The following is a 16,417-nucleotide window of genomic DNA, read 5'->3' as shown; positions in this document are numbered from 1 at the left end:
ATCTAATTTTAGGATAAAAATAATCAATTTTATCAACATGGTTATAAAAGAAGATATTTTAACAATTTGAATTAATTTAACAAAATAAATTAATAAAAACATAATAATTAAAATTAAGATATTTTTGGAATTTTTTTTGGTGAAAAAAATCCGGTCGCGGGTCCCGCATGGGGCCGCCGTACGGACGTTGTACGGCCCCGGGGTCCCCAATGACTTTTTACTGTTCTTCGGGCACACAAACTGCCCAATCAGTTCCAATTATTTTTTTAAAAAATTGTGTGCAGTTTTTCAATCCCGAAACCAACAAAAAATTACAACAAATACATATAAACACAATATGTTTCATACTAAAACAAGATCCAATCAATTATGTTAAACATATCTCAAAATTCGTTAAATATATTCATGAATGAAAATATTGATTAACAAGGCTCTAAGGCTAATTGTTATGAATAATTTTACAAGATCATAAATATTTTCATGTATGTTTCACATATGAAACAAATTAACATAAAAAACAACCTACAAACATGTTTCTAATTAATTTCATAAATTAAATCAAATAACAAAGTTTAAGAATCTTACTTTTACGCAGTGGATATTGAGACTCCTTCCTTCACTCTCTCTAACCCTTGCTCCTTTCTGTCCGGGAGTAATAACAAGAGAGTGAACTGGATCTTCAAACTACACAGTCTTCCACAATTTCCTTTGATCACCTAGACTAGGGTGGGCGATTCTCAACACATGAGATGGGAAAAATTATGAAGAATAATAGAGTAGTGATGGGTGACAACAATAAGTGTCTTTTGAGTCTAGGTTTTTGTTTTTTCACACTTTGTTAACAACCCAACACTTAAGTCCCTATTTATAGCAACATTTTAGGGTTAATTTAATTTAATTTAATTAAATAATTAAAATATTAGCTTAAAAATCCCTATATGGCTGAATATTTGATATTTTTCCAAGCCTTGAGATTTTTCCATTTTTAAATTCAAAACATCAAAGCCTTTTAAATTCAAATACTATTATTTTCAATAAGTATATAATAAAACAAAACCCTTATTAATTAATTAATTAAGTAAATATAATATAATATAATATAATATATATCATAAACAGATTTCTAACCAAATCTGTTGTATTAAAACTTTATATATATAATAATAATTAAACAGTAATTAATTAATTAAATCATTTATTCAAATCAACTAATTATAATTTGAACCTTGATTTAATACCATTTATCAATTTGACACAAATTTATCATAATTAATAAATTTACCCAAAATTCTCTTTTCTTCTCTAAGTTCCACTTCTTAGTAAAATTGTCCAAAATTGACACAAAATAATTTTTGACAATCCTAATTGATAATTAATTCAATTAATCGAGACTATCTAAATGATTTAATCAAAAGTCTTGTGGGGACCATGGACCCATGAATTCAAGCTCCAATAAGTTACCGTAAAATTATTATCGAATTTTGTACATATAATTATATTTATATTCCATTGAGATTACGTCACTATAAATATGATTAGCTATATGCTTGGGATTTACTAGAGGTTTATATTAAACAAATAACCATGAAAATAAAACATGTGAGCAAAGTGATTGATCAACTTGTTGACCTGTGAAATTGGCCAACTGTCGTATGTACAATATACGACACATTTTGAATGAAATGAATCTAATATACGACAGAGTACAAATATCTAAACAAAAGCACACAATAATTTTATAGTAGTTCAGCCCTATTCTTCTGAACAGTAATAACCTAATTCACTTAGTATTTAGTATTGAATCGCTTAATAGACAATTACAAAGATCAACTTAGAGTCCACTTCTCACAAGTTCGTCCAAATGATCGATCCAAAATGTCCAGAAAAAACTCCCTTTAAACGAAACCCTTGATCCTTTATTTATAGTACCCAGGGGCTGTTACATGATCAGTAAGAGTGGGATCGTTGTTTGGTACACGATCATTGGGAGTGGAGATACGTGCCCACCTTCCCATGATCATGAGATCATGGGTCTTCCCACTGTCTTCTCTGGATCGTGGTTGATAATGCACGATTGAGACCTTCGAGAAAACACTAAGTCTTGATTAGTCTATGAGACTTAGGTGCTAGGCTCGATTACCCTTTACAGCTTGTGTGCTAGACCCGTTGGTCCTCTGGGTGCTAGGCCTGTGATCTTCTGGGTGCTAGGCCTGTTGATCTGCTAGGTGCTAGGTTTGTTGTGTTAGGAAACTTATACATGATCTTTATTTATTTTCATGTAAATCTAATACTAAACAAGTTAATATGAGACAACCTAGAACCTGTTTCTAAAATTGAATTCAAAGAGAAATAATGATAATAATACTTACATTATACGCAACAGAATGATAGAGTCCTTCCTTCAGTTTCTCTAACCCTTGTATCCTTTTTGTCGCATAGTATTTCTAAGAAACTGAACCGTTCTTCAATTTTCTTCACAACCTTCCAAAGTATCATTAGAATCACCTAGAATAGGGTGGGAAATTCTCAACACATGAGATAGATACAGAGAGAAGAAGAGAAAAGAACAATGAGGCTTAGAAAACGATTTATGTAGTAAAGAGAATCTAAAACCTACCAGAATCTTGTAATTCAACTTGTGTTTTCAACTCTCTTAACATTCCTTTTATAGACTCAATTAGGTACTTATTTAATTAAAAAATCAATAAAATAATAGCCAATAATCAGCCCTAGGTCAAAATTATCATGGGATTTATGTCTGTTAAATTTTATTATTTAATTATAAGCCCGTTGGACATAAAATCAAGGCCTGTATTATTTTTTATTTATTTAATTAATTAAATAATTATTCAAATCCTTTATCAAATTAATTATTTATAATTTGAACCTTGATTTAAACTTATTTATTAATTTAGATACCAATTTATCTTAATTAATAAATCTACCGTAATTTCTCTTTTCTTCTGTAAAATTTATTGTTATATGAAACTATCCGAAATTGACCTAGTCAACTTTAATAATTTTAATTGATAATTAAATCAATTATTTGACAGTATCTAGATGATTTTATCCAAGGTACAGTGGGAACCATGGACCTATGAAATCAAGCTCTAATAAGTTATAATAAATCTAACAAATAAATTTACTAACTTATTAATTCCTTGTGAGTCCACCAAAGACTCGAAATTGCACTATTGAATTCATAGAACACTCTATAAGAAATATTGATACGTTATTAATTATCCATTGTTACAACTAAAATTGTCACTCAATCCTCTATAGACGGTCTACAATGTGACCGGACTAAAATACCATTTTACCCCTCATTTATTTTATCCTTAAAACATTTAGTTCCTTGTAAAGATGTTTCAATAAACTAATATTAATTACTGAAATGAGATCTCTATCATTTAGCACCTTGAACCTAACTAAAAGGAAACCATCGTTTCACTTCGTCATCAGAAGCTATAAATGTTCATATCTATGATTAACACTCCCACTCAATTATACTACCGAGATCCCAAGATGTAAGTATGGGCTAGTTCATAGGGTAACCTAGTAAAGAACAAGTCAAAGAACTCAAATAACACAATAAGTTAGAACACTAACCACTCAGAATTGAGATTGAATTGACCTACGGTCAACTATATGATATGACTAGAATAGATAATAATGGTATGTTTACCTATCCTGTCTACTGTCAATATCGGTCCAGTCCGATGTAACAAATACATCTGATCTTATCTATTTTGCTCATGTTCTGGAAAGAGCATAACATTGCGATGTGTAAGTAGATCATATCGTAGATTGGCAAGTCAGTGTAAATCCTGTTCACTCACTAATCATAGGACTAACTAATATTTTAACATATAATAATATTTATATTCCAAGTCCCCAAGATGTAAGTATGGGCTAGTATGTAGGATAAGCTGGTAACGAACAAATCAAATGACTTGAATAATACAATCAGTTAGAATACTAACCATTCATAATTGAGATTGAATTGACCTATGGTAAACTTTATGACATGACTGTATTAGATAATAACAGTACATTTACTTATCTATCTAAAGTCAATATCGGTCCAGTCCGATGTAACAAATACATCCGATCTTATCTACTTTGTTAATGTTCTTAAAAGAACATACCAATATAATATGTAAGTAGACCCTATCGTAGATTGGCAAGTCAGTGTAAATCCTATGCACTGACTAATCCTAGGAGTAACTTATTTTTAACATATAATTTTTATATTCCATTGAGATTACGTCACGATAAATACGATTAGCTATATGCTCAGAATTTAATAGAAGTCTATATTAAACAAATAATCATGAAAATAAAACATGTGAGAAAAGTGATTGACCATGTCGAAAAATGATTTCTATTATTTTATTGATAATAAATGAGATTACAAAGGAATTGGGTTTTAATTAGGGAAAAAAACCCCAACAAACTCCCACTTGCACTAATTGAAACTAATGTCTTAATTCTACTAATCCCATTTTCTTGATATGCTTATCAAATGTAGCTTCTAGTAGTGTCTTTGTAAACGGATATGCAAGATTGTCTTTAGATGCAATCTTCATAACCTTCGCATCTCCCCTGGTGACATATTCTTGAATAATGTGATACTTCATTTCTATATGCTTACTCCTCTTGTGACTACAAGGTTCCTTCGAGTTGGAAATCGCTCCTGTGTTGTCACAAAACAACACAAGCGGTTTATCAATTTCTGGAATAACACCAAGATCCGAATAGAACTTCTTTAGCCATACTATTTCGTTAGCTGGTTCTGACGCAACTATGTACTTAGCCTCCATGGGGGAATCTGAGATCGTAGACTGCTTTATGCTTCTCCATATCACAGCTCCACCCGCAAGAGTAAACACCATTCCAGAAGTAGACTTCCTGTCATCGACATCAGTCTGAAAATCTGAATCGGTGTAGCCTACAGGGTTCAGAACACCACCCTTGTAGACTAATATATAATCCGTAGTTCACCTTAAATACTTCAGGATATGCTTAACTGCTATCCAGTGTTCCGGTCTTGGGTTTGACTAATACCTGCTCACTACTCCCACTCCATAGCAGACATATGGTCTACTACACAACATAGCATACATTAGACTTCTAACTGCAGATGCATAAAAAACTTTTCTCATTTCATCTTCCTCTTCAGGAGTCTAGGGAGACTGCTTCTTTGAAAGATGAATTCCATGGCGGGACGGTAAATGTCCTTTCTTGGAATTTATCGTTGAGAAACGTTCAAGCACTTTATCTATGTAAGCTTCTTGAGATAAAGCTAAAAGTTTGTTCATTCTATCCCTAATGATCTGGATACCTAGAACATAACTTGCTTTTCCCAAATCCTTCATCTGGAATTGAGTGCTTAGCCAATTCTTCACATCTGATAATTTCTTAACATTGTTTCCAATGAGTAAGATATCATCTACATAAAGAACCAGGAATACAACTATTTGATTTGTCTTCAGTTGGTAAACACAAGGCTCATCAATATTTTGTTCAAAGCCATAATGTAATGCCCTGGGTAACCAAGACTGTTAGACTGTGTTTAAAATAGTGCTTCACTTCCTAAGGAAGCCGTTTGAACCCAAATGTGTAATTAATGACTAAGTCAAGGTTAAGTATTAAAAGATTTTGTCAACAAAACAATTATTTTTCATTAAAATATTAAGTTTATACACAGGATCCCAAAATCAGTTTACAGACTCATAAAAGACAAATAGAATACAATTAGGTTGTCCTAAGTTGAAAAACAGGGTTTGACCGTGGTTCCTCCCAAGCTATCCCAACCGTGGCGATCAAGCAGATCGATTATGTACACACCACCCCTGATGCACTCCAGCTCATGGCTAGTCCCAATATCTCTTTCCTTACTTGCCCCATGTAGCACCCACGAGCCAAGGCTCAGCAAGAAAACTTATAACAACATGCATAATTAAGCAATAGTATAAAAACAATAAATATCAATCATCAAACTCAATTAACAATAGGATATAAATGACCAACCAACAATATTTTAAATTCAGTCAAGTATGTAGATCAAGCTCAATAGTCAATAGATATGATTAAGTGTGAACCCCACTTCTATTTATGGTGTAATACCTAGGCCCGATGCCCTTCGACTGAGTCCCCTGGTGTCGTAGCAAACCCTGGCACCCTTAGGCCGGGCTACGTTCTACACGCTTACTATTAGCCCCCAACACCCTTAGGCCGGTCTACAAACATATATATATTCACAATACACAAAGCATAACACATAATCCATGGCAGCGCATAGAAGCATGCCCATCAATATATTCCAGATATAGGTATAATCATGTTCATATAAGGGGGTTTAAGCCCCAATTACAACTCAAGTGCAGTTTTTTTTACCTCAGGTCTCGAGCAACAAGCGTATGACAACCCCGAGCACAATCCCTAGTTCTGAGCCCTTGCGGTATAACCTAGTCACAATGTGATAATGGATAACTATTAAGATCCAAAACATATTAAAAGCTTTGGAATAATATGTGAGCCTCCGAGACCTCGATTTTTACTAATCCGAGTAGTAGAAATCATCTCGAGTGCTTAGGTTTAGATCCCCAAGCCACCTCGAGCCTTAAGACAACCTCTAGTTAAGGCTGGCCACGATCTGGCTCTAAGGGTTGCGGTGCACCCCAAGTCAGAGGTGCCTGCCTCTTTTCCCAGGGGGAGGCAGGCTGCGGTGCACTTGCAGAATAGTAAGCCCTAGGGCCTTCTAGGCCACGCGAGCCGCAGTGCCCATGAACTGGGTCGCGGCGCACCCCCGTTAACCCGAAATTCCCTGGGTTTCACTAGCACTTTCCCAGCTCAATTAACCAAAAAAATTACTTACAACTTTCAATAAAACCTAGAATAGAGTCTAGGACCCTTAACTGCATAGTTTAGGTATTATAATTCACCCATAAACCTACTAAAATTAACACCCCATAACAGAACTAAATCAACATCGAAAAATCAATATGAACTCAACCTAATAGTCCAAATTCCCAGCATAAACAATATAGAATATTTACCTCAATTGATAGCCTCAATCCATAGCAATGACTTGACTAATCCCAGCTTCATTTCCCGAAATTCCCTGCTAAATCCCCTGCCTTTTCCTTCAAAATTCCCTCATCTTCAAAACATTCCCTAAGGGAGAGAGATGTAGAGAACGTGCAAGAGGGAGGTAGAGAGAGTTTGAGAAGTTTCCACCCTATTCTAATTATTCCAGCCTAAGTCTAACTCTTCCCATCTATATCCCTTTATTTAAAATGACCAAAATGCCCCTTATACTAACCCAACCTCCTATCTGCCCTAAAGAGAAAAATGGTCATTAACCCTGATTCCTGCTAATTCCTCAAGTCATCCTACAAATTCCCAATTAATATCGACTTGTCAAACTAATTATCAACTACTTACCCATCACTCAATAAATCTCAAATATACATTAAACTTTCCAAAATACCCCTAGGCTCACCCTGAGCCGGGAATTGAATACCGATGTGACTATTCTGCTAATCCACTCACTAGGATCGCCTTGAGCGGTATACTGCAAATATATCTACATAATAATGTGGTCTCCATCATTTACACACATATAATCACATTTATGACCGTAACGGGCCAATATTACTGATATGCCCTTACTATTAAGAATGGGCCCACATGCATATTTAATACACATAAAAATGCATCTAAATCCATATTATCATATAAATCATGTATGCCACATAGTCACACATTTAATCAATTAATTCAATATATATATCCCATTATGCCCTCCAGGCACAGTAATCCAAACACTTAATCTTAACAGTAAATTCGGGTCGTTACAACTATCCCCTCCTTCTTGGAATTTCGTCCTAAAAATTTATTCAATTTTCTTTGGATACCAACCTCGCAAATCTGACTATAGCCACCGAATCTATTCCATTACCTTTTTATCCTTTAGTAACACTCTCACTAGATTGACAATCTAATTCCATAAGACTTTATCTCATTTATCACAAATCCCATTAACTTTTTCTTGCTAGGTAAATTCCACTGAAATCCTAGAGTCACCTCACCCTATCAACGGTAAAATTTACAACTCCTTTTCTTGACACTGGCACCAGTAACACGTTATGAGCCACCACCCATACTAGGGAAAGGTTAATCTATAGGCCCCTGGCCTAGTCCTTTATAAGACCTCAAAAGTTTATTAAATCAGGTCAAAACTCCTCTTTCCTTCCCAAAATATCTTATCCCCTTCTAGTCCACAATACTCGGAGAGATACAAAAGTCTCCCATCCTGGAACTCCGTGTCCCCTTACTCAAAATTTGCAAGCCCTTATGTCCTTTTAAATAGGCAGACACTTCTGCCCTAACAATCCTAATAACTTCATTGGTTTCTCTGAACCAATTATGAACTATTATATTCTCTGTCTCTCATTTCGTTACTTGGAACAATTACTTCTCGTCCCTTATCTTATTGTATCTTATCCAGAGTCACCCTAGCCGTTGGTCAACTTCCATCATCGCGACTATTCAATCAAGGGACCATATTTATCTCATTGCCCCCAAACACTTACACACTAAATGTTCAATTCTTAAAGTCTGAGTCATTCCTTCAGATTGTTAGTCTATTTGAAGGTAACTAATAATTCTTAGTCTCAATATTATACTTTTTGTCCTCTACAACCTTTTTTCCTTTCTTTCAGAACTTGGGAAATAAAGGGTCTCAGTCCGACATCATCAACTTTGGTGTCCTGCAGAGACATATGGTCTCCCTTCGCCCATACGCATTATTGTAACACCCGTTCACACAAACCAAGGAGTGTTAACCTAACCTGTTGAGTCAAAACTTTTCATATTCAATCATCTTACATGCAGTCTAATGTAGTCCACCCTTACGGTCCATCACTGTACCCTTTTACCTTCAAATATACAAATTTTAGATCTTAATATTCATTCAAATTCTTGGATACAATATTCATAAGGAGGTAATACAATACTCATTTAGATTCTCAACTTTCACACCAAGCTCCATTGAATCCCTTATCATATCTTCATATCTTAATCCGTTCATACTAAAATGGTAGGATTCTTAATCATTCCCACAAAATCTCCTCCCTGAACTTCATTGTTAATAAAGTTACATCTGCCAGCTATCAACTGCATGTGCTATATCAATCTTGGGCGTTACCTCATCTGACTTTACTGTAATCTGTGGTTTCTTATCAAACTTGTATTGACCTTTCCAATTTAAGCTGTTAGCTTCCATGTTAACCTTTCTCTATACAATCAAGGGTTTCCAATGTGAATCACCCATTAATTCCCACTAGGGCCTTAGTATCATGATTATTCATTCATGGGTGATCAAACACTTTAATTCCTTATACCAATGCACGCACTACCATTCCATAGGTGCCATCACCGCACCCTAACCATGGTTATCTGGCATTACCATCAACCAAACTCCCCACATAAAACCTTTGTGTTCTTGTCCCTTCATCTACTCTGAAGCACGATCAATCGTTCCTTACAATCTGTACATGGGCGCACCCTAGTCATCATTGTATCGCCCTATAGTTTCATGCCTTAATGAAAGACACTAGCCATCATGTTGCCCTCTCGTATCCGTCCCTTGCAGATGGATTCTAATACCATAGGGTTCTAACCAATCCTCACTATGTCTTCTGAAAATTTGGTATGAAACTATTCATTCAAACAAACTTTAGGATCTTGTGTTATCTTAGTCTTAGGTATTGCTGTCTTCAAAGATGCTTCAAGTAGTAGCTGACGTGTCTTACCCGTCTCACTATACTTATCACCCCTCAGGCGTTCTTCGGTAATTTCTTTATGACTTCTGACTAAGTTCCTTCATACATGATCCCATCAGTTCCTATAACGTGACCTTGAATACCCTTGAAGAACGAAGCTTACTCTTTCTAGAGCCTAACCTGTAACCCCGCTTCATCAGTCTTAACATTATCAATGAAGTCGTCATTTTCATTCTGCTTCTAGCTGGGAGTAGACCCAACATATTCCTAATCAATTTGGATATGTCTTTTCCATGTCATTCCTGTAATCTCTGCTTGACGAACTTACATGTGTCGTTGAAGCACTGGTCAGTTAAGATCCTTCACTGAAAAACTATCACATCTTACCCAGTGCAAGAAGTAATTCTTGAAATGTCCCTTTCCTTGTTCCTCAGCTGGTAATAACCAGATCGAGGGTCAATTCCTGAGAACATTGTCCTATCTTACAATCGGGAAACTGAACCCTTCATTCTTAACAAGTGATGTTGGCATGTCCCATGATGAGATGCTCTGTCCAATCAACCCCCAAACCAATTCCCTTACAACTAAACCATTAATTCTTCTTGCTGAGCTAACACTGTTCTTCATGATGTCCTTAATACCAATTCTATTCGCACCTTAATCCTATCATGTGCTCAACAATTCCTTGTACACCCATCTGAAACCTTACTGGCCAATCCAATTTCCATTAAGTTTAACTAATATATTCCAAGTGGTACCTACCCCAATATCTAGGCATCTTGTAGACGCAATCAGGTCCTTCCCTTTCAAATCCTGACGTTATCACCATCTCTTTCTATTCATGGTTGTCCCTTATTTAGCAGATTACTCCCTACTCAGGGTCATATCAAAACTCTCATATGACGAGCTCAATCACTTTTACTGTAAACCTTTCACCAATAGTACTCTAACCTTCCTATTGGAAGTTACAAACTCTTTCCGAGCAAGCACTAATATCTCAAACCCTATTTTATAGCAACCTCGACGCATGTGCCTCATATCCGTGTCTCTTCTGGGAGATATGTAACACCGAACTTAATCAGCTTAATACATAACAAGGAATAGGAACTAACAAGTCAACCAGTCGCCTCCGAGGAACTAGCCTCAGGCTCTGATTGCACCAAGGTAGATCCTCAACCTGGGGTCAAATAATCTATACTCCTTGGTTTTTTCCCAACTTTGGTTACGGGAAATCCTTCATGACACGCCCAATCGTTCCACATAGAGAACATGCCTTCACTCAGCGTTCTCCCAGATGGCATCTCTCACACCTGGGGCATACTAAATAACTTCATCAGGCTTCAATGCTACCCCAACGACTATCCTGTAAACTATAACCCTTCCTGTCATGACCAGGAGTAGTAGAACAATCAGGGGTCCTTCTTTTCTATCCATTGGGCATCTGACCCTCTATCTAATCCCACAAATAGGGATACCGTTGTCTGAATTTTATGCCCTATGACACTCTCAAACCATATCTCTTCTCTTGCACCTTCTATAACGAGGCCCTCCCTACTGCCAGAGCATAAATAAAAAGTTTCCTGTACTAGAGCAACCCTAACACTTTGGTCCATTCCAAAGTTCAATTCTCAAATGAATTGTTCTTTCTAGGCCACATTCGCTGGTACCAAATAAAAAGTGGATTAGCCAACCCATCATCTTCATTGACATACTTTGTCACTGTCCTGCTATCCTGAACCAAGTCCGTAAACCCATTGGTCTTTGCAGTTCAAACTGCATTACAGTAGTCTCTTTCGTCGAACTACTATTTGAATTCCTCCCAACCCAACATATAACATTGTAGGTCTGGGGTACTACCTCCCACCACGTTCGGGCATCTTTCTGCTGCATACGTGTGGCACAAATCTCTATCATGGCCTACCATTCCCACATTATCAAAGACGGAGCTAACCATGCCCATTTACTAATGAGTTCTGAACAAAACCAAACCTCCCTTAGAAACTGGAGGATAGTGCCTCTAAGTTCTATCATACGATAACTCTTATCTACTTTTCAATTCTCAAGTTGTACCCACACTGGTGCCATTACTGTCAAGATATACAAAGCAGCGTTTCCCCAACGGAACCCGCTGTCTCAACCGTCTAATCTCCTCACTTTGATCTAGCAGTCTTACTCGCATACCAGCATACATTTGTTGCAAATTCCAGGGGCAGATGGAGGGTTCCGACCCTAACTATCATCTACAACCTCCCATACAAATGGTACCAGGTCCAATTAACTATCTTGAGTACATATGTTATGAATCAGTGCCCACTCAATGACTTAACCCCTCAGCCTTGATATTCACATCCAGAATCATCCCATGGGTAGGTCCAAACAATCACAATAATCACACACACAATATACATAGTAAAACACAAATCTACTATGTTCATGCATCACTTATCAAACCCCATTACTGCCAAATACACTCATACACATCATTCTCTCTATACTAACATTTAGATAAGGCACATATGTTTAATTTAAAAAACGAATCACATAATCACATCATTGGGTACCTAACCGTGAGTGAAGCTTATCTTTAGCGGCGAGTGTACATGCCTAGCTAGTCTTCAGGAACAATTAAACCTAGACGACTCTAATACCAAGTTGTAACACCTTGGGTAACCAAGATCGTTACACTGTGTATAAAATAGTGCTTGAAGTGCTAAGCAAGTCGTGTGAGCTCAAATGTGTAATTAATGACTAAGTCAAGGTCAAGTATTAAATGATTTGGTCAACAAAATGGTTATTTTTCATTAAAATATTAAGTTTATAAACGGGATCCCAAAATCAGTTTACAGACTCTTAAAAGACAAATAGAATACAATTTGCCCGTCTTAAGCGGCAAAATAGGGTTTAACCCTAGTTCCTCCGAAGCTATCTGAACTGTGGCGATGGAGCAGGCCGCATATGTACACACCACCCCAGAAGCTCTTCAACTAATGGCTGGTTCTGCTATCCCTTTCCTTACCTGCACAACGTAGCACCCGTGAGCCAAGGCTTATCAAGAAAACTTAAAACAACATGCACAACTAAGCAATAGTATAAAAACAGTAAATATTAATCATCAAACTCAATTAACAATAGGATATAACTAACCAACCAGCAGTAATGTTTAATTCAATCAAGTATGTAAATCAAGCTCATCAGTCAATATAAATGATTAAGGTGCCCAGTGGGATGTTTTTCACATACAAGATGTGCCCAGTGGGTAAGTGTAAAATCTAAAATGTTACCGTCTTTTCCTGTCAAATAATTTCTCTTAAACTTTTAACTTGCCTGCCTTAGGTTGATCATCCAATTCTCGATCAGAGTTTCTTTCTTGACACCACTCACAAAATGATGCTTAAGGAGGAGTTTGGTAAGTAGTTTGTGAGTTTCATCATTTGTGGTAATCTGAAATAACTGAATCTAACCCATCTCTATTTTTACCAGAGATTTAACCTTGGACTTTCATGCAACATGTAGGAGAAGATGTTATCATTCCTGCTGGATGTCCCTACCAGATTAAGAGCCCTAAGGTCATTTTTGCAAAAGTATTGACAGTTTGAATTATGAAAGATATATGAAACAATTATTTTATTCTCCATGAGTAAAAGTTATATCTTAAAAGTTCCCTCCTGCTGCTTATAACTGACTAATATTTTCCCATTAAATTAGAGAATATGATTTAGATTTTCTTTTTCTGATTCTCTGACGTGCAGTTCTGGTTCATACCATATCGTAATAAATTGTATGTTGAAGTATATTTTGTCACGAAGTTAACGGGAATACTGTTACTTATATTACTTTGGCATGATCAGGCTTGTGTTCATGTTGTGTTGGACTTTATGTCTTCGGAGAATGTTACCGAGTGTACCCAATTGTCCGATGAAATACAACTACATCCAGAAGACCATAAAGCCAAAGTAGACAAGTTACAGGTAAAAATCTTATAAAAATCCTGAAAGATGTAATTATATAATAATTTTTTTATTAGTTGTATTGATGTATACTATATTTTTTGTTATTTTTATTTTGTCACGAAAACAGGTGAAGAAAATGGTTCTTCACAGTATTAGTGCTGCTATCCAAGAAATTCGTGAGGTTACATGTGCAACATAAGGTTCCAAATTGGATATTCGTTCATACCTTCTGCTTTTCATTTTAGCACCCATTTAATACATTTGTACAGACTGGAAATTTTTCCTCATGCATGTCTAAATTTAGTATAGCACTTTAAAGAATAAATGATAGTGAATGCTCATTGACTCGCTGCAGAGTGTTTATGCCGTATCTATTATATTTTTTTTAGATGCCCAACACTCTTTTGTATGTCCGTACAATCTTTAGATTTTGACATGTCATGTAGGAGGAGAAACAACGTTGAATCCACAAAAGTATTAATCAGTTCAACCTATAAGGTTGTTTTATTTAGTGATGCATACTTTTAAGTCATAGGTATGGATTATTGGGAAGAATAGATAGTGTATTTGGATATCTTTCATTAAATCCACAAAAGTATATAAATTTATTATTTATAATTATATTGATTTGGCAATTTGTAGAAGTGAACTATCTCTGAACAGATTATTGATTTACAAGTATGTGCTTAACTACATATACTAAATTAGTAATACAAATTAGCTTAATTTTTTTATATACAAGTTTCAGCGTACATAATCTTCAAAACTACTCATAAGTTATTTGACACAGGACCTGGGCTAATCCTTGATGTTACACCAGAAAAGATTGAGAAATTCTCATTTGATCCATGTGAGAAACTTGTCGCTAGTTTTTAATTTTGTTTTCTTTTCCATTCAAGGAAATATGCCATTTAGGCTACCAAGATGGAATTTCAGATGTTATATTGCCACTTCAATCTGCTAACAAATCACTGATTATGCAGTGGACTTTGGGATTCCTCGGTGTACCCTGGATGACTTGTGAGGTGGAGGCTTAGAGTATAATGTCGAGGCACTAAAGGGTGTATTGTCAGAAGAGAAAAGTTCAATTGCAGATGCATTTGTAAGTATCTCCTTAATTCTTATGACAAAGCACTAGTGCCTTAATTTTTTTTGAGAACATAATTCACGCCAAAAACATTGGATCAGATCTTAAATGCAGCAGCGGCGCTCTTGGTTAGTGGCAATGTGAACTCTTTGGCTGAAGGGATCGCTCTGGCTCGCGAGACTCAACTATCAAGAAAAGCTATCAAGACGCTCGATCAGTGGATAGATGTGTCCAATGGGGTTTGAATCTTATTTTTTCCATCTCACATGTAAGGATTTCTACCGAATATACAGTGGGCTTCAAATTGTAAGGAAAAGTTCTAAGTGGTTATTTTAATTCATTTCTTTATTTTTATAATGGCATATTTCTTAAATTCTGAGTGTATGTGTTGCCTCATTTTAGTGCGATTTCTTTTGAGATCGCAAAGAAATTATCTTGAAAGCCAAACTACAGATGTGAAAACATATTGTTTTTTAGTATATGGCTAGTCTCAAAGCTGTTGCTATAAGTATTCTTGATCTTTTTGCAATCCTCTACATTTCAAACTTGTGGAAGGTTATATTTAGGTCTAGCTCTGCAATTTGGCCGAATGCAAAGTTGAGGAGACTAATAGCTTTGATACAGATCCCTGAGATAATGTCAATCAATAGCCACCACATTCATTTTAGTGCTAGAAAGTACATTTTCATACTCAAAAAAGAACCAATGTCTTAGAATTTAGTATTTGGTTTCTTTGTTTGCTTTGGTGTAGTTGTGAATTCATTATTTTGTATGTTGTGTCCTCTCTTGGAAATAATTTCCATAGCATTTTTCTTGAAGTAATTTGTGATGCTAGATAATAGCAATAAAATATTTCTTTGTTTATTTTGCAGATGTGACAAGCGAAATAGAAAATGATACTTAATTTTGAAGGCTTTGTGTTGGGCAGCTGTAGAATATTTTGTGCTGGAAGTAGTAACTTTTCAATATGTTGAATATTTAAGACTACTTGAATACTTATTGAACATTTTGTTATTGATGACAGTGTTGAATGTTTTAAACTAATTTGTGGATTGTTAATACAATGTTGAATATTTTTACTTTTTGTTATTTGATAATCAAGTTCATTTGATGATGCTAGTATATATTAGAAAGTTAATTTTAATTATATAAATAAAAAATAAAAATATAATAGAATAAATTAGTGTTATATAAATGAATATATAATGAGAATTTAAACTTATCTAAATATTAAAATAATATGAAAAATGTGTTATAATATCTATTACAATAACACTTTTTATAAGTAAAGAATTTTGTTATGCAAACTTCACTATATAACACAAAAAATGTGTTATACTAAAGTGTAGTATAACACAAATTTATATGTATTGAAATGTGTTATATAATCAACTATAAAAAATATAATTAAACACTTATCTATTTATTAAAATAACATAGAAAGTGTGCTATCATTGACAGTATAATAACACATCTGTATAACAATGATACAGTGTTATGTAAAGTACCCTAACCTACGATAACATAGTCGGTCTTAACACGTCAAAAAGTGTTATGGTATGTTTTGATAACACATTTTTGGTCTTATT

General features: G+C 35.2%; 1 long non-coding RNA gene across 1 annotated transcript; it reads left to right on the top strand.

Annotated features, from left to right (window-relative positions):
- The first annotated feature begins 14,790 nt into the window (after positions 1–14,790).
- On the top strand, positions 14,791–15,816 carry LOC133829165 (uncharacterized). The gene is made up of 3 exons (XR_009891589.1): positions 14,791–14,843; positions 14,930–15,134; positions 15,701–15,816. It is a non-coding gene; the product is annotated as an uncharacterized LOC133829165 (long non-coding RNA).
- The last annotated feature ends 601 nt before the right edge of the window (positions 15,817–16,417 follow it).

The sequence above is a fragment of the Humulus lupulus genome, chromosome 4 (genome assembly GCF_963169125.1).
Source record: "Humulus lupulus chromosome 4, drHumLupu1.1, whole genome shotgun sequence".
In the NCBI taxonomy this organism is placed as follows: domain Eukaryota; kingdom Viridiplantae; phylum Streptophyta; class Magnoliopsida; order Rosales; family Cannabaceae; genus Humulus; species Humulus lupulus.
The sequence above is the reverse complement of the archived record's forward strand: the minus strand, read 5'-3'. Positions and strand labels throughout refer to the sequence as shown.